The sequence below is a fragment of the Staurois parvus genome, unplaced genomic scaffold, assembly GCF_062004578.1.
Source record: "Staurois parvus isolate SC_StPar_1 unplaced genomic scaffold, SC_StPar_1.0 ptg000051l, whole genome shotgun sequence".
NCBI lineage: Eukaryota > Metazoa > Chordata > Amphibia > Anura > Ranidae > Staurois > Staurois parvus.
The window spans coordinates 450453-475989 of NW_028317847.1; positions in this window are offsets into that span (position 1 = coordinate 450453).

Genomic DNA, 25537 nt, shown 5'->3' on the forward strand with positions numbered 1-25537 from the left:
ACTACGTTCTGTTTTACTTAATACTGACCTCTGCACTCTACGTTACATACTACTGACCTTTGCATTACTTACAACATACCTCTGCAATCTCTGTTACATACTACTACCTCTGAACTCTGCATTAGTTACTGCTAACCTCTGAATTCTGCCTAACGTACTACTGACCTCTGTCCTCTGCATTACTGGTCACCTTATGGTAGCATGGGGTCCCAATTAAGAAACTGAATACAATATACCACACAGTGATCCACTATGAACATTGGGATGGAAAATTATGAGATTTTAGTAAAGCATCTCCATTTTAACTAAAAGCATTGGAGTCAATCAGTAAGGCAAAATTAAGGGGGTTTTGGTGTTTTTTGAGCGTACAATGGACTTTAAATGTCCTCCGAGGGTTACAGAAGCTGCTTTCAACTATCCTGGAAGCTGCTTTCAACTATCTTGGACCTGTTCTTGTGTCAAAAAAGTCACCTCATTAGCCTCAACTTAAAATGCATTTCTACTTTTGCAGCTAAATTGCTGCAACCTACTTTATGTTTTATACGTTTCCATTCATATTGACTAACTTGAATAAAAATTCTGCTTACATTTTACTCACTCCTTTCTGAAAATTTCAAAACTGAAGTTTTCCTCTGCTATGCAAAGAAGACTAGGTGGTTAATATTTACCATAGTTAACCCTGCCTGTACTATGCTGCCAGATCTTATTATCAGTTGTAAACTAGATTTGACCGCTTTCTTTCCTAAGAAAGTGTTGACAATCTAGAAACGGGGCTTCTGCACTTTATGTTAACAAGGGGAAATGCAATCCTCATGTCCCTCTTTGTCATTATGGACAGATTGAGTTTCCTCTCATTTCAAGGCCTGCTGCAAACACCTAAAAACGGTAGAATTTTAAAAATTATTTTTAGGCATGCTGTGTAAATGGGAACACATAAACAACTGGTGATGTTTTATCAAAGTTGACAGATGAACTCCAGGATATACAAATATTGTCTAAATACAAAGGACGTGTGTATTCGTTGAATCTTGGTGTGCCTTGTGTAGTTCTTCCACGTCTGTGCAGTAATCCAGTGTGAAACTTCTTTGTGCAGGAATTTCATGTGATCAAGACCAGTTACTGGTGATCTCTCTCCTTGTGTAGAGTGTGGTTTTGTATTCACCCCCTCCTGAAGTTTTCTGTATGGGGGGGGTCTGTGTACAACCCATTGATGCTATCACTGCTACTTTTAAGGTAATGTTTGGGTTTGCAAAGGCATTTGATGACTTGATGTACACAAAGTGCATATATATGTATATATATATATATATATCTTTATATATATATACAATATTGCCAAAAGTATTGGGACCCCTGCCTTTACAATCACATGAATTTTAATGGCACCCCTTTGCAGCTATAACCGCTTCAACTCTTCTGGGAAGGCTGTCCACGAGGTTTAGGAGTGTGTCTACGGGAGTGTATATATCCTTTATAGCTATTAAGAGATATACTGTAGTTAAACTAAATTTTTTATGCTTTTATACAGCTTTTATACAAATACCAACTACATACACCAAATAAACATGCATGGAGTTTACATGCTCTATCCATGCCTGTGTGGGTTTACTCTCACACTCCAAAGACATGCTGGTAGGTTAATTAGCTCCTGTCTAAATTGGCCCTAAATCATATATATAGTTAGGGACCTTATTAGATTATAAGTTTCTTGAGGGCAGGGACTGATGAGAATATACCATACGTAAAGCACTGTGTAAATTGTTGGTGCTACATAAAGAAATGTCACCCAACAAATGCAAAGAAATTAACTAAACTGCCCCAAATACATCCTGATAAAAACAAAAACATGTACACCTTCTAAATAAGTAAAAAAATATTTTTTAAGCAGATTTCTCTAAGGTAGTTCAAGAAATGAAAACACTGAGAGTTTCTGCAAAATGTAAAAAAAATCAGAAATGACCTTGCTCATCCATACTGGTCAGTAAAGGCAAGGAGAAGCACAGTGAAGCAGGGCCTAGTTCAACATTTGACCTGATGTCTCTATATTTTTAGCTTTGGTAATGCCAGCCGTACAAAGACTTCAAAAAAGCATTTGAATCCTGTATGCAATAAGAGGCAGTCATACAAGCAAATGGAAGGAGCTCAGGTATATATGGACAGTTTAGAAGCTAAAGTATGTATTTATAGCTTAGTGTTGATTTTGGTGGTACATGCTGGCAGAATTGTTTTAGCTATGTACCATCCATCATAGTACAATTAAAAAAATAAAAAAAATCACATTGCTGAGTTATATAGGTAACTCTTGACAAGATAGTAATAAAAGGATAGTGGAACCAGAGGCGTATTTACCATAAGGCAAATAACACACTTGCCTTGGGTGGCAATTTTCAGGGGGACGGTGCTGCCCCCCCCCCCCAGAAGAAGTGGCAGGGACAGGGACCTGATGAGGAGGCTGAGTGCGGCTGGAGGGTGCAGGGATGGCTGGTTGCTTCTTGTACAGGTAAGTTCTTTTAATTGGATGATTGGGTATTGGTAGTGTGGTAGTGGAGATGGAGGGTGGTGGTGATGGGGGGATGGCAGGTGATCATCTGTTGGTGGGGGTTGCTGGTTATGGGCGTTAGTGGCGGAGGGTGGTGGGATTAGTGCTTCTGGCTGGGGGGCACCTGATTCTTTTATTGTCTAGGGCAGCACAAGAAATGAATATACCACTGGGTAGAGCCATGAAATGGGGTGGATTTACTAAAGGCATATAGACTATGCACATTGCAAGTGCAGTTGCACTCATTTTTCTTTGTAAATGTGGTAATGCTTCACATTGTACATAATACCCAATAAGATGCAAGGAAAATTAAAAAAAAAAAGTTTTGGTTGCACATGATTGGATGATGGAAATCAGCAGAGCTTCACCACATTTACCAAGGTCTGGGGAAAATGAGTACAACTGCACAGTCTATGCCTTTAGTAAATCCAGCCCAATATCTTAATTGCTGAGAAATGGCTTATCATGTTCAATTACTGTATGCCCCTGATTGAGACTCTATTGATTGCACTGTTATAGACAGGGTTCTTCTCTATTAGGATGAGCTCACTGCTTGAGATATTATTCAATTTACTTTTCTGCTGGAGCTCTCTGCATTTTAGAATAATTTAAAGGACACAATGCGTGTTATCTAGCAATGGCATATTAAAATGACGAGGTTTTCTGAGCAACAGCACAGGACCGCATAATGGGGCAATGAGGCATCCCAGCTGCAGTGGCGTCGCTACCGTACCCGGATGACACCTGCCAGAAGGGTGACACCAGAGGAGGTCTGCACCCCCATAGCGACGCTGCCAGTAGGGGCCCAATGAGAGACTCATTACCAGATCTAGGGGTGTGCTGAGCCCCCCCCCAAAAGCCATCCGCTCCCCCTTCCACTTCCACCATGGCTGCCAGGCCAAGACACAGCATAATGGGGTAATGGGGAGGGAGTGGGATGCCTGTAGCAACACTAGTGCCCGGCATACAGGTACTGCCCCACTGCAAACCCTCTTCCAGTCTGTCAAATAGAGCAGGGGAAGCGTCCCCTAGGGTCCTCCCTATAATGGCCAGTGAAGACAATGGAGGTGGATGAAACAAAATCTGAATGGAGAGTGGCAAGAAATTATATAGGTAAAAGGAGAATGTTCAGGCTGGACAGTATGCATTTATAGAGAATGCTCACAGATTGTGAGAGAAATCTATCTCTCTCTCCCCCCCCCCTTTCTCTCTCACCCCCACTCTCCCTCTCTCACCCCCTCTCTTACCCCCCCCCTCTCTCTCTTACCCCCTCTCTCTCTCTTACCCCCTCTCTCTTACCCTCTCTCTTGCCCCCCCCTTACCCCTTTTATCTCTTACTCCCCATTCTCTCTCTCACCACCTCTCCCTCTCTTACACCCTCTCTCTTACACCCCTCTGTCACCCCCTCTCCCTCTTTTACCCCCTTGAATATCCTCTGCTCCCAGCCTCATAAAGAAACACATAGAGCTGGGGAGGAGAAACAGCGTACTTCCGAGTGAATGGCTGTGCAGCACAGCTAGAGGACTGACCACGCTGTGCTCTCATACCTAGTATGGTCAGTCTTTAATACAAACACAGAGGGACTGGTAGGAACACCAGGGATTTCACACAAAGGAAGCAATACAAAGAGAACAGGAGACGTTTTCATACAAGTACATGGTACCGCAGGCACATATCAGGAATATGAAATGTTGGGTTTTCATATTGTTTAAAACATATTTATTTCCAAAAAGCTTAGATCATTTTCATGCTTCATAAAAGATAAAAGTGCGTTCTGAATTCACCTCTAGTCACCTTCAGTGTCCCCATCAAAAAACTCACATAAGGCATGTTTGAAACTATGTCCAACCTGGAAACAATGGAGTGGAAGGTCAAGTCTCAAATTCCACCCAACATGACAGACATTTATGTGTGTGTGTTTTTTTTTTAAATAAAGCATTTCCTAATATGGGTCCAACTGATATTAATAAATGTCATATTGTAAAGGAGACTGTGATGGTTTTGGACCAAGTAAATTTACATTTATTTAACTTTACACAATGTAAACCTGCCCCAAAACCTAGAAATACCAGCCAGAGTTCCCATGGTTGTGTTCTGGTCTATCACCTCCTACCATTACACAGCCGTTTTGGCCAGTTGGGTCAACCATCTCATTTGATGTCTTCTAGAGAGTTATGGGGGAACACAGAAGGCCAGACCAGAGCACTGCTATGTCAGGGCCTCTGGCTTTGGCAGCTACTTGAGCTCCCCGGAATACAAGGATGAGACCTGGAGGTGCAGGTACTGACAAGGATTGGGCAGTTTTTCACATTTTGGGGCATTTTTAATTCCACAGAAATTAATAGAAACATGTGATTCGCATGTTTGAACGTGTATTTCTGTTCAAATTAAATAAAGATAAATAATTAGTAATAGTATATGAATGTAAAAATAAATGTAAAATAAGTACACAAATAAACTAAAATGATGATAAATAAATAAATTAATAATATGTAATAATAAATACATAGTAATTAACCCCTAAACTTAACCCACAACCCTAAAATTATTATTATTATTATTATTATTAATAATAACAATAATAATTATTATTATTATTTATTTTGTGCTTGAGTTAGGGTGTGTTATTATTATTAATAACAATAATAATAATTTATTTACATTTTTTAAGGGTTAGAGGGTTAATTATTATTACATGTGAAAAACACAGTATGAAAATGTGCAAAAGTTGTGTGCAAAAAAGGAGGAAAATTGCTCAAAGATGCTTGTTTAAGTGTGAATCCAGCCTAAATGTCATTTTTGTCTGCTGCTTCAGTCCTCTGCTATCAGCATGAATCACTTCTGACAAGTTTATCTGACACCAAGAGAAAAATGGTGATGGGGAGGGACCTCCAGCAGATGGACAGCCTCAGCTCTGTTCCTGTGTGCTGTGTGGAGAGGGGTGTGTCTCTTCCCTCCAATCAGCTCTCAAAGCTTTCCTCACTGAACTCTGCAGAGTGTAATTTCAGCTCTCCGGGCCCTTTTTTCTGACCGCTCATACAAGCGTTATAAAGTCTGGACTTTGAATGAATGTATCAACTGAGGCCAGTCACTTCACTTGCTATACTGTACATCCACTTTAAAACCTAACAACTTCAGCAATCATATGTCTTAATAATATATTGCAGTGGAACAGAGGTGTTAGTAGAGTTCAAAAAGACCAGGGTCCCCTCACCTAGGACGAATAGTTGCTTATATTGCATTTGGCCAGGGGGGAGCTGTCTTTTTATTTCCCATTGTTTAATTTCTTAAGAGACTTTCATTAGGTTTTTCTCTCAGACCCTTTAACAGTACAAAACTTTCTAATTGTATTCTGGAATGCAGAGGAAGAACAGAGGTGAGTATATTGAGCGGAATGGACTTTCACCAGGGAGATGTAGTGTATTAGGTTATTTCTTAACATATTACCTGCAAAATGTTGCAGAATAACTACTAAATTAACAGAAAGTTTAAAGTTCACATTTAATTAAAACAGAACTCCATCCAAAAAAAATAAAAACAAAAATGTCATTGGAAAGTAAAATACCAAAATCAACCTTTGCTCCAATACCCAGCTTCAATCCAGAAATTGACACCATAGTACTAGTTTCTGCTACTAAAGATCTTCACTCTGATGGCAGCATTATTCAACCCACTTCTTCTGAGCCCAGATCATCCTAGACCACAGCCTGATTACTGATCAGTGAAAAGAGAAGCAGCACTGTGATGAGCTCATCTCTCTGTCACTCTGCTTTCTCCCTCTATCAGCATGCTTCTTGGCAGCACATGAATTGATTGACTCCCTGTACAGTTACTTACTCTCACACTCCAGTCCTGCTATGCAGAGGTCAAATTTAGGCACTTACACTGTTTGCATTGAAACAATACACTTGGCCCCTTTCACGAGGGCGGACTCCACCAGCGGATCCGCCTGCTTAGCGGGGGATCTGTCCGCTGATCCTGGCTGAGCAGGCTGTTGACAGGTTTGTGTCTGCTCTGCTTATGCAGGGCCGACATGGACACGTTTTCCAGTATGGGTGGTCGGATGTAAATGGACTGCCTGTCCGTTGACATCCGACTGTCATCCGATCCAATCCACTAGACCAGGGGTGGGCAAGCTGCGGCTCTCCAGCTGTTGTGGAACTACATTTCCCATGAGGCATTGCAACATTACAAACCTGACAGTTACAGCTATGACTTGCAGAGGCATGATGGAACTTGTAGTCCTGCAACAGCTGGAGAGCCGCAGTTTGCCCACCCCTGCACTTGACGGATGGGGAATGGATCCCCCAGCTGTATGTTTTTAGTGGTTCAGATCTGATCGAACATGTGTCTGTTTACATCTGCTGCTCCATAGACATCAAAGATGGTTTGATCGGGTCCGCCTGAACAATGGACAGCCGAACCTGATCGGTCCGTCTATGTGAAAGGGGTGTTAATCATGTATTAATAAATATAGAGCTGCATTCATTTGTGTATTTATATCTGCTTAGTAGTGATGGCCTTGATGATGTACTCATTCACAAGGGGGAAGGGAGGGGGGCGGGATCTGAGGACCCCCTTGTTAAAGGGGGATTCCATATACTGATAAGTCACCCCCTGCAGACCCCCACAGCCCAGGGTTGTGGAGAAGAGGCCATTGTCCCCATCAACATAATCATCCCCCCATGTTGAGGGCATGTGGCCTGGTACAGCTCAGGAGGGCCCCTACCCTTTCCTGCCTTGCCAGGCCTGTGCTCGGATGAAGGGTCTGGTAGGACCCTTTTTCCCCCCCATTTTTTCGGGGTGAGGTTCCCCTTAAAAGTCCTACCAGGCCTAAAGGGCGGCTTTTAGTGGGAACTTCACGCACTTTATATTATTTTTTACTGCGGTTTCCCTCCTAACTTTCCTTCCAAACCTAAAAGGTCTGGTATGGATGAGGGGGGACCCCATGCTGTGTTTTTTTTTATATATAAAAAGGTTTTTAGAACATTTACCCCCCAGGTATAATATTTCAAGTAAGTTTTAATTTTTGTTACTTTAAGCAATGAAAAATGACAGCCTCTTTAAAAACGGTACTTTTTAAAAAAACATTTTTCACTGATTCTTGTCTGTCAGGGCAGTACCCTAGTCCTCATACCCCATTTATGGCCAATAACTTGCCTATAGGCCTTCAAAATGGGCACTTTTGAATTTACAAGTTCGAGTCTCATAGACTTACATTAAGTTTGAAGTTCATGGTCGAACTTTCCTTAGGTTTGAATGTTCGACCGGGAACCAAACAGGGGGGTGTTCAGCCCATCACTACTGCTTAGAGCTCAAATTTAAATCGTGCAACATAAATGTTATTTGCTTGTGCAGGGCAAAGTAACAGGTTCATGTTAACAGTGAAATACAAGAACAAAAATACCCAAGGGATTTTATGAGACCAGGGGCGGACTGACAACTCATGGGGCCCCTGGGCAATAGGGAATCATGGGGCCCCTGTGTCCTTGCCCAAACAAAAAAAGCCTATGAAAAAGGAACCAGGGGCATCTCATGGGGCCCCCTACTGATCCCGGGCCCTCGTCCAGTGCCCGAGTTTCCAAATGGTCAGTCCGCCCCTGATGAGACACATTACTAGCGATAAAAGAATTGACATTTTATTAAGGATCATCATTGCAAAAGTTCACATTAGGTATAAAAGCCTAGATAGACAAATATAAAATAATGTACATAAGGAGTATGAATGGTTGCATAGATGTTCAACATCATAAATGATTCATAATAAATGAGCCCTTGCACAAATCTCAACACATTTCGCTAGACAGCGCTCACTTCCTCAGGAGATGTAAGAACTCATACTGTAAATGTAAGTCCAATATGGTAAAAAAGGGAAAAAATAAGCTAGCTTAGCAGTGGTCCAAACACATGAGGTATAGTAGGGATGTTCTGACCAGGAATTGTGAGGAGGACAAGACCAACCAAGGGATATGTGGCAAAAATAACTGTGGGAAGAAGTGCAAAGCCACAAAAAGACAAAAGTGCAATTAAATTGAGCTTTTTATACCTAATGTGAAGTTTTGGAATGATGATCATTAATAAAATGTAAATTATTTTATTGCTATTAATGTGTCTCATAAAGTCTTTTAGGTACTTTTGTTCTTGTATTACTGCATTTCTTATAGGGCTGAGCCACATTAAAGTGTTACTAAACCCCGGACCCTGCATTCACTATATCTGGTCTCCCACAGTACACAGAACATGGAAATTCAATTATTTTAGTAAATATAAACAGCTAAATACCTTTTCTCATCAGCAGTTAGAGCAGTCTTGTGACTTCAGCTGAGCACATGTTAAAGCTTGTAGGAGGAGTTTTCTTTCTGCTCTAGGAGGATGTGAAACCGCTGACCTCTGTCTGGCCAGAGCTGATTGGCCCTGTGCTGATCATATGCACTCTCCCAAGATACAAAAATCTCTCTAGCAATACACACTAAACTGAGCATGTGCAGAAGGGCTACGGGTTCAGTCTGTCTTATCAGCGTGGACATTTGAACAAGAGGAGGGGCAGAGAAGACAGGATCAAACAGCCTTTTTACACAATGCAGAGAATCACCCCTTATGTTCCACAGTGAGTATAACAAGCATGTGTTACTGCATATACAGACTGATTTTACTTTTGTGGGTTTAGTAACACTTTAAGCCCAGGTACACTAGCCATCTATTGTGATTATTGTCATATTAACACTGACTCCACCCTACATACTTTTCTTCATCCCTTCATGACTCCATTTGGCCACCAGAAACAAAGAAAGTTACCCTTGTGTAAGCTTGAGAATTGGAGCTTACACAGGGCTGTTGCCACTATGTGACAGTACTGGTCAGTACCTTGACCTCCAATCACATAAGAAGAAGAGAAGCAAGTTGTAAGCTCATCATACCCAGACGTGATGTGTAGTACTCTCTGCCCCTGATATCCAAACAGAGAAGTGGGGGAGCAAAGGAAAGGGGAGTATAAGCTACTAGTGAGGCCATTAATAAAGTGAACCTTTTGCTATGCCTGCAGTCCATACAGAGAAATCTAGAAAACTTCTTTTCCTTGTTTTTGCCAGCATAACACCAAACCAGAGAAAAACTGTATATGCATAAAAAATAAATAAGACAAGTCTTTATAAAGCTGAACTCCAGACATACAGCTACATGCATAGTTGAGATTTATATGTGGGAGTCTTTTTACCTGCCTTGTAATTTGTAATTCCTTTTAACCAGCCGTTGTAATCGAGGAACACTTACCACAAAGCACAACCGGGTCCTAGTCTTACCTGCAGTCTACATTGGAGTTTGCCAATAAAGGAACAGAACCTGCCCCAGCCTGTGATTGGACAATGAAGGAGCAGCAGCACATTGGTAAGTTCAACACTGCTTCTCCTCCACTCCGAGACTTGTTGTTTAGTGGACAGCACTGTGCACTGCTTTACCTTAGGTTCACACCTAAGCATTTTCTGCAATATTTTTGGTTCTGCAGAAATGCAGTACAGTCCAGTGCAGTCCATTTAACATGATTTCCTATGGGACATGTTCACATCTGTTTTCATCCGTAACATTTTTTGAAAAGGGTTAATGCAAAAAGTTGTGTTTTTGGTTCTACAGACCAGGGGCGGACTGACTACTCATGTGGCCCCCGGGCAATAAGGGATCATGGGGCCCCCGTGTCCTTGCCCAAACTCAAAAAAGCCTATGAAAAAGGTACCAGGGGCATCTCATGGGGCCCCTTACTGACCCCGGGCCCTCGAGCAGAGCCCGAGTTTCCAAATGGTCAGTCCACCCCTGCTACAGACTTCAATGGAAACGCTGCAGAAGGGCATGTATTGCGTTTGTGCTGAGTTTTTGCCACGTTTTGCATTTTAAATTTGCCAATCAACAAGAAAAAAATCCCACAAACGCATCAAAAACATTTTTGCACTTGTGTTTTTGATGCATTTTGTGGGTTTTTTCATTTTTTTTCTTGTTGCTAGGCAGATTTAAAAATGCAAAACACATCAAAAACACAAGTGCAAAAACGCAACGCAAAATGCAATGCAGAAATGGGTCAAATGCAACCTGCATAGGTGTGAACCTAGCCTTAAAGCCTGCATGGCTTCTAGTAGAGCCCCTTCCTCTACCAATATGTGTTATGCTGTACAGGAGGCATATATGAATTTTCATGTAAGTTGCCAGCAGTATGAAAAACACATTGATGTGTTTATAATAAATCCATTTATTGATCATAGTACCTTGCAGAACATTCAACTTTGAAATTCCCTATCTACGAAGGTTTTAGTTGTACACGATAATCAAAAGAACCATATGTATTGCATTTCAAAAATGTAATGTTCAACTTTAATATATAAAGTAAAGCCCAATTAGCTGTTGTCTGTAGCAGGAACATTTGCTGGGGAAGTGATCACTGAATGAGTTAACAGTAAAGCAGGGAGGACAGGTAGTCTTACTGCTCTAATGATTATATTGAATCATTCAGCTGTTTATTTAGTTAATATGTTTTCCCAGACAGAAGGGCAATGGGGAATTCAGCAGAATGTACTGAAAAACAGACAATCACCAGGATTCATCAACCAGTGATCTTCCACTTTGCATAGGGACCAAACGCTGTGGTATGTATGCCAATTACCTGCAGGCACAGATTCTAGACTATAGGAGTTTAACCTTGCTTAGCTAAAAAAAAAAATGAAAAAGAAAAACACTTAAAGTTATTAAAGTTGAACTCCAGGCATAGATGTTTTTTTTTAATCTTGTTTGTTTAAATAATTTGTTACCCCAACATTTCATATTATTGCCTGTTGTACCATGTGATTTTATTAAAAAGTATCCTGTTTTCTTTGTATTTCTTCCTTATGTGAAATACTTTGTGATCTTGCCAGTTCCCCTACTTTCCAAACTGACCACACTAGGCATAGAAGCACATCCATCCTAGAGTGGTCAGTTTTTGGTTGCTGGAAGCACATTCTGCCTGTCCTCCAATGATAAGACTTGTGTTGACGCCCCCCCCCCCCACATCTATGCACAGCTTTTCACTGAGAAGATCAGAGTAATGCTGTTTCTCCACCCAACCTGTCTAAGCCCACAATGTAGCTGAGACTAGAAATTATATGATTACTTATAAAAAAAGGAAAACATTTATTTATAAGGGTTCACATATACATATACTTTAATGCAGAAGTTCCGGTCATTTCTAAACAAAGGACCAGTTCACTGTATTTAAAGTGTTACTAAACCACGGACCCTGCATTCACAATATCTGATCTCCCACAGTACACTGAACATGGAAATGCAATTATTTTGGTAAATATAAACTGCTAAATACCTTTTCTTCTCAGCAGTTAGAGCAGTCTTGTGACTTCAGCAGAGCACTGGTTAAAGCTTGTAGGAGGAGTTTCCTTTCTGCTCTAGGAGGATGTGAATCCCCTTACCCTCTGTCTGGACTGTGCTGGTCACATGCACTCTTCAAAGAAAAAAAAAAACCTCTCTAGCAATACACACCAAACTGAGCATGTGTATGTGAGTACGGGTTCAGTCTGTATCAGGTGGTCATTTCAACAAGAGGAGGGACAAAGAAGAAAGGATCAAAGATCCTTTTTACACAATGCAGAGGATTAACCCCTTAGGCTCCTCAGTGAGTATAACAAGCATGTTTTATTGCATATATAGGTTTAGTAACACTTTAAGACTTTATGGGGCCAATTTGTGGCCAGTGGAATAGAAAACACCCCAGTGTCAGTGGGAATGAACAATGATCAAGTTCTGTGGGGAGTGGAATGTAAAAAATACCCCAGAGTTGGTGGTCAGTGGGAGTACAAAAATATCTAGCAGGTATGGTCAGTGAGGGGAGGAACAATGCCCTATTTTTGGCTTCAGTAGCAGGAATAGTGCCTCATTGTTGGTATCAGTGGGAAGAATCGTGCCCCATCCATTGTGTCAGTGGGAGAACTTGTGACCTATTATTTGTGTCAGAGGAAATAATAGATCCTCATTGTTGGTGTTAGTGGGAGGAATAGTCCCCCATCAATGGTGTCAGTGGGAGGAATTGAGCCCCACCATTGGTTTCTGTGGGAGAATTTATGCCCTATCATTGGTGTCAGTGGGAGAAATCATACTCCACTGTTGGTGCCCATGGGAGGAATAGTGCCCAAAGGACCAGTTCAATGTATGCAAAGAACCACATGTGGCTCACTGTCCACAGTTTAGGGATCACTAACCTAATACCTCTTATGCTTGTGTGGAGCAAACCTAGGGTTGCCACCAAATCCCTATAAAACTGAACACACATTAATTACACAGGTTCTGTGGCTGGCTAAGGTGGTAATTAAACTCACTTAGTGCCTTGTGTGTATTAACTTAGCCTCAGAACCTGTGTAATTAATATGTGTTCGGTTTTAAAGTGATGAGGTGGCAACCCTAAGTAAACCTGTGTTTTTTCCTTTGCAGGGCAAACCAACAGCTTAACTTTTACTCTCCCCCCTCCCCACGAACACTTTTTCTTTGCTCCTCCACTGTAAGCTATCGAGCTTACACAGGGATGTCCTATGTCACAGTGTTGGTACCCTAGGAGTACAAAGATTTGTGCTGTTCCCGGCACCCTGACACCTCCTTCATGTTCCTGTTGACCAGTTAGGTTATCTGTCATAACAAAAAGCCATTAGGAACTTTCGGGAAGTGTAAAAGGGTCACGCCTGCAGGTAACACTGCTGGAAAGTGTTGGACTTTTTATTGAAGCTATAGATTTGGCTGCTTAGGAGAACAACCAAACCTACAATGTTGTATTATGTGCTTAAAGAGACCCTGTCTCTCCCAAAAATTTTATCTGACATTATCTGCAAAAGTACTCATCTCTCCAGTGGCATGCGCCTCGTACTGTTCCTCCATTCCAGCCCTTAATCCTTCATCATTCTCTTTAACATTCAACACTTCTGGGAGTGTCAGATGCCTTTGTACTCACCATGTACTGTGGTTCCTTCTTCCAACCACCCCCCTACAGGACACAGCAGTGACTCAGGGGTCGGAGGATGGTTCCTCAGTGCATGGGGGTGGACACATGCATCTGATATTACCACAAGTGAATGAGACTAAAGGGGGCTCCAGTGCTGGGGAAGTAGGAGACAAGGGCCACTTAAGATGTGTAATGACTCTTCTCATGTAGGAAACCCAAAGAGTATGTAAAACCCAACATTTCATATTCCTGAGTTTAACGGAACCGACCCCGGTCACGAGCAGCAATAGTATTTTTTACAGATTTGCTTTTGGTCGAAGACAATGTCACCATGCCAACATTTTGAATTTTGTTTCTTTTTCAAAACATCTGTGTATTTTTCTTTACGACTTCAATTTATTTTCAGAAACTGAAATGGTAAAACTGCTCGGCTTCTCCTTCAGACTTTCTCCAGGAGACCCTATTAAATCAAAGTAAATTGCACCAAGTAGCTTAAACTGGTCCCTGTCTGTCCTAATTTTATTGATTTATCCAGCCGCAGCTTTGTGTAATAGTTGTTGTATTGAACTATTACGGAGTAATCTGATAAAAAAAATGCACTTGTCACATCCAACTTTATTGGTGTGTTCCTGCACAATATGTGCTTTTATAGTGAAACGCAGAAGGAGCCGTGCCATCTATTACTGCAATCTGATGTCTATGTATTATATATCAAAACAAACTTGTGTTCTGCAGATTCTTTCACAATGGGTGATTCTGAAATGAAATCACAGGGCACATAGTAATGGATACAATCCACTCCTGTCTGTCTTGTTCATCCTTTGTTAACGTCAGGATTGCTGGCTGCGGATCTCAGTGGGAAGCTGGTCTTTGAGTCTTCATGGAGAACAGTAAAACATAGGCGTGTTTACTGAGAACGTATTACAAGCTCTGATGCCTCCGAAGGATATTACATCACAAAAGAGCCTCACTGTTCCAGTTTTTATCACAGATAAAGCACGGGTAATGATGTTCCTTATACAGTATTGAATAAGAAACTTGACAATGAATTTCAAGAAGTGGCAAAAAGATACACTTACCTATCTGGTAGGGTCCCTATTTGATTTTAGCCTGAATTCTTCATAGCACAGATTCAACAAATTCCATTGGGATTATGGTCTATGCTGATGCAACAGCATCTCCATTACACCAGTAGCAGCCTGAGTCTTTGATGCAAAAGATGATGGATTTGTATGATGTACATCAAATATATCTCTCTTCTATGCATATTGCAGCATGAATCGAGAATGTCAGAACAGATGACAGCTTTCCAATCTTTATGTATTGATTTCATGCCAATTGTTAGCATATTTTTCTGTTCTTGGCTAATAGGAATCCAGTATGGCTTCTGTTGCTGTAGCCTGTTCATGTATTCAGAGATGTCTTCCTGCACACTACTGTAGAGTTATGGAGTGGTCAGTCTATCCATTCTCCTCCGAGAATGGATAATAATGCTCCTTCTTCATTCTAATTACTGATTTTAAAAAATCACTGAACTTGTGGCCATAGCCACTCGTGGCCATAACAAACAGCCACATCGACCCCCAACGTGAACTGACCTTCAGGGCAATACGATACCCTTGCCGAACAACTCTCCCCGAAGTGTGGATGGGGGACAGAGACCAACCCCTTATCTACCCTCCCAGCTGTGTGGCTTTGTCCCCTCACTCCCAGGGGTTCTAGACACAGGGCTTACCTTTCCTAGCCCTGACAGCCAAGGGACATCAGTAGAACTTACTCTTGCTCTCTTGAGAGCAGCATTCTTATCAAATAAAGGCACCACAACTCTTTGTGTTAATGTTCTTTACTTGAAAGTCTCAATCAATCACATGGTTTCAGTGGGCCACAGACCCCAGTACATTTCCAACAACGATTTGGAATCTTGGGCCAAGGCACTAACGGCGGCTGCTTGTGCTCCTGCAGAAAGGCACCCACTCCTTGTAGGCCTGATGTTCTTCCGGAGCTAAGGAGGGGAGGGATATAGGGGTATACCAGCTTCCAAAGTCTTCTACTTCTCTTCTACTTCTCTTCTTCTCTTCTACTTCTCCCCCCCAGGAGCGGGGAGAGCAGGTAGTCAGCAGACAGATGTTGCCTCTCTCAATTCCTCTGCAGTCTGTCATACCTTCCAGCTTAAAGGGAAACCTACGGTACCATGGCCGGTGCCCCTGGAAGCTGGAAATCACTCAGTTAGACACTCCAGTGTTCTCCACTTGCTTTCAGATCCTGTGTTGAATGGCTGGCCTAATGCATTCTGGAGGTCGGCCGCTCTGCATGGGCACCATTCAGAGAATATTTTGCATTTTCTGAATGAATGTAAAGTGTAGTTTGATTAGACAAGGTGGAGAGGCAGGGGCAGTGATGCCTCACTCCACGTCATCCAATTAGAGAATGCTTAGCATTTATTCAAAAATTGCAAATAATTCTTTAGCAGCAAATACAGCTACCAGGTATGTATTTCATCTGTTTGTATTTAACTGTTTCACCGGAATGAATCTTTAACAAGCACAAGAACCTGAAACAATGACTCTCAAATGTACCTTTCAACTATTATTATTATTATTATTTTTATTATACAAGATTTATATAGCGCCAACAGTTCGCTCAGTGCGGTACATTATAATGGGAGACAGTAATCGAGACAGTACAGTAACAATACAATACAATACACGAGGGGTTCGAGGGCCCTGCTCCTTGGAGCTTACAATCTAGGAGGGAGGGGAGAGTGGTACAGGAGGAAATAGCTGTGGTGGATGGAGTGGTGGGAAGAGCGGAGGAGATGGGCAATTAGGTGAGGGTGGGGTAGGCTTCTCTAAAGAGATGGGTTTTCAGGGTGCACCTAAAGGTGAGGAGGGTAGGTGAGAGTCTAATGGATTTGGGTAGTGAGTTCCATAGGATGGGGGAAGACCTGGAGAAGTCCTGGAGACGGGCATGGGAGGAGGAGACCAGGGAACTAGAGAGTAGGAGGTCTTGTGAGGAGCGGAGAGTGCGTTTTGGGTGGTAGATGGATATCAGGTTGGTGATGTAGTTTGGGGCAGTGTTATGAACAGCTTTGTACGTCAATGTTAATAATTTGAATTTTATGCGTTGGGCAATCAGAAGCCAGTGGAGGGATTGGCAGAGGGGGGTGGTGGACACGGAGCAATTAGTAGGGTGGATGAGCCTGGCCGCAGAATTCAGGATAGACTGAAGCGGGGATAGCCTGTGTTGAGGTAGGCCAGTGAGGAGGGAGTTACAGTAGTCAAGTCGTGATATAATAAGGGAGTGAATGAGTTGCTTTCTAGTTTCTGGAGTTAGGAACGTGCGTATTTTGGAGATGTTGCTGAAGTGGAGTCTGCATGAATTTGTCAGCGATTTGACCTGGGGCTGGAAAGACAGATTGGAGTCTAGAATGATACCAAGTACTCTGGCTTGCGGGGTGGGGCTGAAAGTGGGGTTGTTGGTTGTGATGGAGAGGTCGGGGGGGGCGTGGGCTGGGGGGAAAACTAGGACCTCGGTTTTGGCAAGGTTTAATTTGAGGAAGTGGAGTGACATTCAGTCTGATATGTCGTTCAGGAGGCTAGTGATTCGGGTGGAGACTTAAGGGGCGAGACGGGGGGTAGAGAGATAGATTTGAGTGTCATCGGCATAGAGATGGTAGTTGAAGCCGTGGGTGTGTATCAGTTGACCAAGGGAGGAGGTGTAGATGGAGAAGAGAAGGGGCCCGAGGACAGAACCTTGGGGGACCCCAACAGAGAGGGGGAGTGAGGGAAAGGTGGCAGCATTATAGGTAACACTGAAGGAGCATTGTGATAGATAGGAAGAGAGCCAGGAGAGAGCGGAGTCTCTGAGGCCAAAAGCATATAGTTTTTTGAGGAGGAGTGGCTGGTCGACTGTGTCGAAAGCCGCAGAGAGGTCAAGGAGTAGTAGCACTGAGTAGTGGCCATTGGCTTTGGCGTTTGCAGGTTGTTGGTGAGTTTGAGTAGGGCGGTTTCTGTGGAGTGTGGGGGACGGAAGCCAGATTGTAGGGGATCAAGAAGGTTGTTGTCGGTGAGGTCAACTATGATTATGTTGGGACAGATTTGTGAACGGTTCGTCCTGTTAACGGGATACTGTAATTTTAGGGAAGTATTTGGACCCATGTATTAAGAGAAAATGGTATGAGGGTTTGCCAGAAGGAAAGGGGTTCTGTGATGCTGCAATTATGGCACATTTATTAAATATGGATTCCCAACCCTCCGCCTGCATAAACCCCATAACAAATGTCAACATATTAAAAAATGCACACCAAAGCATTGCACAGACATGAACTAGCTCCATTTAAAATGTATTTTACCCCAACATTTCATATTCCTGATATGTGTCTGTTTTACACATGTACTTGCGTTAAAAAGTAATCCTATCCTCTTTTAATTGCTTCCTTTGTGTGAATTGCATGGTTATTTTGCCAGTCCTCCTGCTTTCCTATTTCATAGTGACAACGTTGGGCATGGAAGCAAATCCATCCTAGCGTGGTCAGTTTTCTTCTTTGCTTCTACTTGAGAACTCAGCCTGCCTGTACTCCAGCGGACTTCTGCTGACACACCTATCCCTGCACAGCTAATCACTGGGAAGATCAGTGTACTGCTGTTTCTATGACTCCTGCCGACATCACTTATGAAAAAAGAAAAGAAGGTATTTATAATACCTTTACAATATGTGTGTATATAATAAATGTGTGTTTATAACACATCTTTATTGTGTGTATATATATATATATATATAACCATACACACAAACCTTTTGCCTTGCATTTCTAATTTAGACTGAATGGGTTCTCTTACAAGGTCAGGGTTCACATATACTGTAAAACAATACCTATGTGCATGCATTGTTGTGCATTAAAATGCATACATGAAAGGTGTGAGAGGGCTCTAAGGCTCTAATTGTGCTAGTTCACATCTGTGTGATGCATTTTCCTGTTTTTTGATGCGTTGACACTCATGAAAAGGACCTTTGCATGACAACATACCTACCCAGGGGTGTATTTACCGTAAGGCAAACAAGACATTTCCCTTGGGCAGAATTTTTCAGGGGGGCGGCGGCATCCCCAGGAAGATGGGACGCTGGTCGTCTGGTTGACCAGGATGACAATGTGTATGAGGAGGCTTCAAGGGGCACTGGAGCTGGGCGACAGGTAACAGTGCAGGTTGAGGGGAGCCGGGGGGAGCGACCACTAGACTCTGGAAAGGGAGCGGGGTGGGTGATATAGGCAGCACTGATGGAGCAGAGGGCTGTCAGTGGGAATAAAGGCATCTAAAAATGGTTCATTCCAGAGAGCTGTTGTGGTGAGTCTCTCTTTCTCTCCCCAGGAGGAGGGGGGGCGGGTTGCCAAGGGCAGCACAAATCATAAATACACCACTGTACCTACATAAAGCATAAATAAACACTAAGTAATTCTAATGCATGGGTTTCAAGCACGGCTAAAAGTTGATTTCCGATGGGCTGCTATGAATTAGGCTCCTTGCGTTCTTAAAACTGCGTCCCTGTGTTGTACAGATAATATAGCAATTCTATTCCATAGGACTAAATAAATAAATAAATGTTGTACTATGTTAAAATAGATATAAAAAAAATAAATGTGTTTTCATGGGCTGCTAGGTTTACTATTTACTCCAGATGATGCACGAGTAATGGCGAAAATACAATGACCAATTTGTTTGCACAATTCAATTTCAACCAGATTAAAATATTATTCCCCCTGGGACATGCTATGTGCATGCATCAGCACAGAAGCACATTATGTTGTCTTTTTGGCTACACATATAAAGGATGTATATTTTACAGTTTCATTCAATATTTGATGCCCTGGTGCAAAAATATTCTTTTTTAAAGTGCACTTTTCATTTAGCAAGTCAATCAAGCTTATTAAATTAAGCTAATGCTACATGAGCTGTGAATTTCGTTTGCGCCTTTTTGGCCTTACAAGTGCAAAGTGTGCAAAGCAGCATGGAGCATTGTCCACAGGTTGGTGTTCTAAGTATGCAAAGGCCCTGTGCAAAAAAACCTGATTGCCAATAAACTAAACCATGCTAGCTGCTATTGGTTCTATCCAAATGTCAAGGCTATTAAAGTGAACCTGTGCCCAGACTATGCCCATTAAAGTATTTTCATTAACCAAATGTGTAGTACAAGCACTTTAAAACAGACCCCCACTCTAGATCTCCTCATTTTACTTTGCACCAGCATCTCATAAATTGTTGCCCCTTTAAGGTAGACATACAGCAGATGTTTCTAGTAGGGATGACATTGGGTTTGGTCCAAACCCCGAAGGAAATTGTCAGGGCCAGCCCAAAGGAGTCAAGATGCTCATGGCATCATTGTCCTAAAATAGCCATGTGGCCATATTAAATTCAATGATGTCTCAAGCCTCCCTGCCCTTTTGTGTATGTGCAGCTCTGGGGTGGAGAATTATATCCCACAGCTGAATGGACCAGAATTGAAAGGTTCCTTCTGGGTTTGGACTGAACCCAATGCCATCCCTATTTTTGAGTGGTTAGAAACTGACTGAACTTGACTTTAGAGTCATAATGTTTCATAATGAATTACTTCACAGTATGAGCAGCTAAAGAGGTTATGAATGGTGTGTTTTAAAGCTCCATTATACTTTAAAAATACATTAATTTCTATGGCTTGGGCACAGGTGTATTTTAAAAATAATGTAATGTAGACCATATTTCACAGTAACAAAAAACATTAAAACAGCGCAAATAAATACTCAAAAGACTAAATGATAAATAATACAAAAATATCATACAAAAAAACTTATAATATATATAATATTAATTAGATAGTCCCACTCCAAAAGAAATTATTTTTGAGATGAATATGGTGAGTAGAGTGAAATTGTAAGTCCTTATTCCAAGACCCTTGACCATTGTTCACACCCGTTTGTGCTAAGATCACATACCACACTCACCAGATAATGGTGAACAAAATGCCTTAATTATGGGTTTTGGAATCCTAGACCCATTCAACTCAGCCTCTAATCACCAGGTTTAAGTTGAAATCCCCCAATGCAGGTTTAGATATATGCCTCAGAACTCCAAACTGTAGGTAAAATCAGCCTCCAACCTCCAGGACCACCAGAGATTACTCGCCATAGAAAGATGATTGGTGCAGAAAAAATATGTATATATAGTGTAATACTGCAAGACTCAAACAGGATGAATGCAAATACCAAACCACTCACATCTTAAAAGAATATAATCAGAATTTATTGTTTATCTGGAGCCAAAATGCCACATCATCAGGGTAAAGATCTCCCAGTCAGCAATAGATGACAGCATGTAAGAATCCACCCTCTAGCAGGATGGCCCCTGAGAGCGCTCCACTCGCTGGAAGTGACGTGGTACGTTGGATTTCGAAGCCGGAAATGCGTCAACGCGTTTCACCCCTCCTCCAGGGCGTTTTCACAGACAGGTCAAAAATTAATCTAAAAAATAATGTTATTTGTAGTGGGACTATCCAATTAATATTATATGTTATAAGTTTTTTTGTTTGATGTGTTAAAAAAAAATTTCTATTATTTATCATTTATTTTTTTGAGCATTTATTTGGGATGTTTTGATTTGTTATTTTATTAGTGTTTACATTAAGGAGCAGCAACATTTATTTGGGAATTATTTCACAATTTGTGGTGCTGGTGATTTTTTTATATATTTCACAATAGGAATACTTCCACATGTTCTGCCCAATAGGTGATTATGAAGAAAGAGGAATCAATACTCACATCTCCTACTTCTCACAAGGTCCTCATCTTGCTTCAGGAGTCCTCAACCATGATTTCCATGAGAGGTGAGATAGAAACCATCCTTTCCCACTGTAGCCAGCTTAGTGTAATACATTGCTTGCACGTTCTCGCTTTTGTGAGTATGAATTTGACATTTTGTTTGTTTTTTAATAAATGTTTTCGGTAATGCAAAAGGTGTTTGTGCCCTCCTGTTAGGTTTTTTTACAATTTTCATGCTAAGATTCCTCAGTCTGAGGAGGGCTACATCGGTGAAGAATACCGGTTGATGATTCCTTGGGATATCCACATCCAACATTTAGATGGGACTATTTAGTTGCATATACTTTTTGAGCACTGCGTTTTTTTTTGGTATTGTTGTTGTGGGAGTAACCAAACTGCACTGTAGAAAAGTGTGGCCACTAATATGATTTTAATGACTAGGAAGACAATACTGGCTGAACAGAATTAGGGCTTGCCAAAAGGGCAAGTCAAAGATATTGCATGTGTCCATCTTCTAACCTTCTTCTGGACTCCAAAGCTGCATCGGGCATTTGCATTCCCAGTTAGTTTTCATGGAGTGAAAAGTAGTTTTTAAGCAAGCATATGCCCATGTTCACAAACCTTTTGGCAGGCCAGAGTTTCATTTTGACGCACTAGTACCCATCCATAACTGAAATAATGGATATTGGTAATGTTGACTGTTAATGTCGCTAAGTTTGGAGCAGTTTTGGATGAGTAAATCCACAAGCTTTATCTACTACACTGTTCCATCTCCAACCCCCTCCTCCTACAATCTGTATCACAGCCAGAACAGGCCAGAATCTGGTTCACTACTTCATGCACAATTTACTTCCAATTAGACGCAATTAGCAGCTCCGATCATTACTCCAATGTGAAGTATGTATCACTGCTAAAGACACTGTAAACTGTAAACACCTTGGAGTAGGCAGCGGTCCCGCACAGCAGATAAATGTTATCACACATGCAGACAAATGTTTCATGCTTTGCAGCACGCGTGATTTTATTACCATACCCTTGTCGTTTTAGCTAGAAAGCGACAGTTACCAACTTTCTTTTAAACTGGCGGAGCTCATTTTAGAGCTCATTAAGGACACCGAAAAAAAACAGAGACTCAGCAGATTTTTTTTTTTTTTTTAATAACTACACCTGTTTTTCTGTGTACCTTCTAATTTGATTTTTCAAGCATCCTCTTTGCAGATGTCCGCAGAAACATTCTGTTTTTTTACGCTTTATTGATAAAAGTTATGCTTCAAAACCATAAATAGACAGGATCTTGCTCAACAGAATACAACATTTAAATATGTGTCATATAACATAAGAGATGAAATACATATACTGTATATAAAGTGCTCTCCCAACACCACGTGTAATAGTATATCTAATACAGGGTATGGTAAAGTCCAAAAATTGGAAATGGATGAGAGTCCCATAGGAGGGTGTCACATAGATCCAATAAGTTCTTCTCCACCACTTGTGAGTAATAAGAGAATTTTCCACTCACCAGAAGGTGTTGACCTCCACTCTAGGTGGTCAAATAAAGCTAGGTTAATCAAATGACAAATGGGTTCCCCACTGCAGGCTCGCATATGATGGGTCCCCAAGCTCCCCTTCTTGTAGTAGAATCTTCTTTCTCAAAGAAGATTTTTCAAAGCTGCAGAATGGATCTAAAGTTTAAAAAAGATGACCTTTTCAGTTTCATAAACAGCAGATAGTGTTTCTTTGACTGGTCCTGACTCCATCTAGTCGTTGGTCACTCTGATCATCTCCCTCCCGATCACCCTCAGGTAGGAGATGATCAGACTGACCAACGACTAGATGGATCTATGTGATACCTTCCTATGGGACTTTCATCCATTTACAATTTTTGGACTTTACCATGCCCTGTATTAGATATTCTATTACACATGGTGTTGGGAGAGCACTTTATATATATGTGTATTTCATCTCTTATGTTATGTGACACATATTTATATGTTGTATTCTGTTGAGCAAGCGCCTCTCTTGGTTTTAATATTTAGAATGTTCATTCCCTTAATAGGGGCAGCTGCCACAACAACTTTTTTGGCAGGATTTATAGCTTTATTTCATTTTAGTTTATATTTTTCTAGATTACACAGGCGCCACGATATTGCCTTTTTTTTTATTTATAAAAAGTTATGCTTTGTAGCAAAGATTTGCCTAACACATTAGGATCTCTTCAGTTTAAGAAAAAAAAACATATATACAGTATGCAGCATTGTGCAAATGTATTAAAAACTTACTGTAAAAGTAGGGATTCTCTCAAAAATATTGAAATGTATTCACGCTACACATTGGGGTTGATTTGCTAAAGGCAAATAGACTGTGCACTTTGCAAGTGCAGTTGCTCCAGAGCTTAGTAAATGATGGAAGTCTTCACTTTACAAAGAATACCCAATCAAATGCAAGGAAAAAAAAACAGCATTTTTGCTTGCATATGATTGGATAATGGATGTTGGCAGAGCCCCCCCCCCCCCCTTTACTAAGCTCTGCAGCAACTGCACCTGCAGAGGGCACAGTCTATATGCCTTTGGTAAATCAACCCCATTTCATAAACAGAAAAGTAAACTAAATAAAATCAATATTTGTTGTGTCCACCTTTTGCCTTTATCCCATTTGCTGCCTGAGCAATTTTTTCCACATGTTAAAATTTACATTTTGGACCTGAATACTACATAAAACCCCCAAAGCATTATATTTTATGAAAAAAGAGATCTGGTAAGATAAATTATTATATTTGTTTGGTGCAAGCAAGCAAACACAATATAATGCCCAATGTTACCCAATGTAGTGAGACATAAAAAATATGGTTGTGTTGAATAAATAGATATCCAATACGTCAAGTCTTAACATTGCATGTATCTGTGAAACAGCCAAAAAACTAACTCAATCTTGTCCATAGGTGATGCTTTAAGAGCCTATACAGCACATCAATTTATAATTAACAGCAAATTATGGCCCTAAAATGAAAGTGATTGTAAACATCTGACAAGAAATATGAACAAAGCATATCCCTCAATAGTGTGTACTTTTCTCAATCCAGAGCACTTAGTGTCATTTCTGTCTTCTGCCTCATTGCTCTGCTATCTGCATGAGTCACTTCTGACAGGTTTCCTGACACCAAGAAATAAAAAAGGTTACAGGGGAGGGAGCTCCAGGACACTGCCTTTGATTGACAGTCTCAGCTCTGTTCCTTTGAGCTGTGTGAGGGGGGTGTGTTACTTTCTTCCAATCAGCTCTCAGAGCTCCCCTCATTGAGCTCTGCAGAGTGTAACTTGAGCTCCCTGCCCCCTGCTTTCTAAAAGCGCAGACAAACTTTATAAATTCTGGACTTTGAATGGATGTAGAGAAGACTGTAGAAAAACAGGTACAACTTTTGTAGGAGGATTTGCTTCATCCCTGTGTGTCATCTGAGGCCATTCACTTCATTGGGTATATGTAATGGTTTACAACCACTTTAATAATCTCACTCTGGCATGCACAGCAATAATTAATATGACAGCACTCAATCAGCCTCTGCTACGGTTTGACAGCTTTGAACTTAGAAGTGCTCAGAAAGGAGTGCTTTTGGGTTCTTATCACCCAGGGAAGATCAGCGAATGGCACCTACCTTAGCAGGATGAAGTCATCTACAAGAAAAAACAAACAAACAACCTCCTGGTTGCCATAGCGGCCGGGAGTTTGTTTACATGTAATGGCTACATTGGAGCAACACAACTCATCCAAGTGCAGTTGCACACAGCTAAGGATTCTTCAGGCATATAGTCCAGTGCATGATTAACAATCAACAGGTGCTAGTTTTGTGATTGGGTTTACATTTACTCATTGGTTCAGGTTAGGCTGCTCACAACCGACAAGATTACCCTCCAGTGGGCACATCATCAGGTTACCAAAAAAACAAGGACTAATGGAAACAGTTTCAGACAAAAGGACTAAAGAGTTTAAATATATTTATTAGTTTATACTAGAAAACAGCCAATGCGTTTCTGGGGTTAGAAAAAACTCCATTTCCTTCAGGGCTGTGCAGGGAAGTTAGTAGCTGGATCAGGAAAATTACTAGCCAGCAGTATCTGCATGAGCAATCAGGGAATACACATATGAAAAACATATATGGGAGCTGAAGAACTGAAGAATTTATATCTCTGTTCATTTAGTTCTAAGATTGACACAGCTCTGCCCCACAGTACAACCCTATCTGGCAGGGCAGCAGACC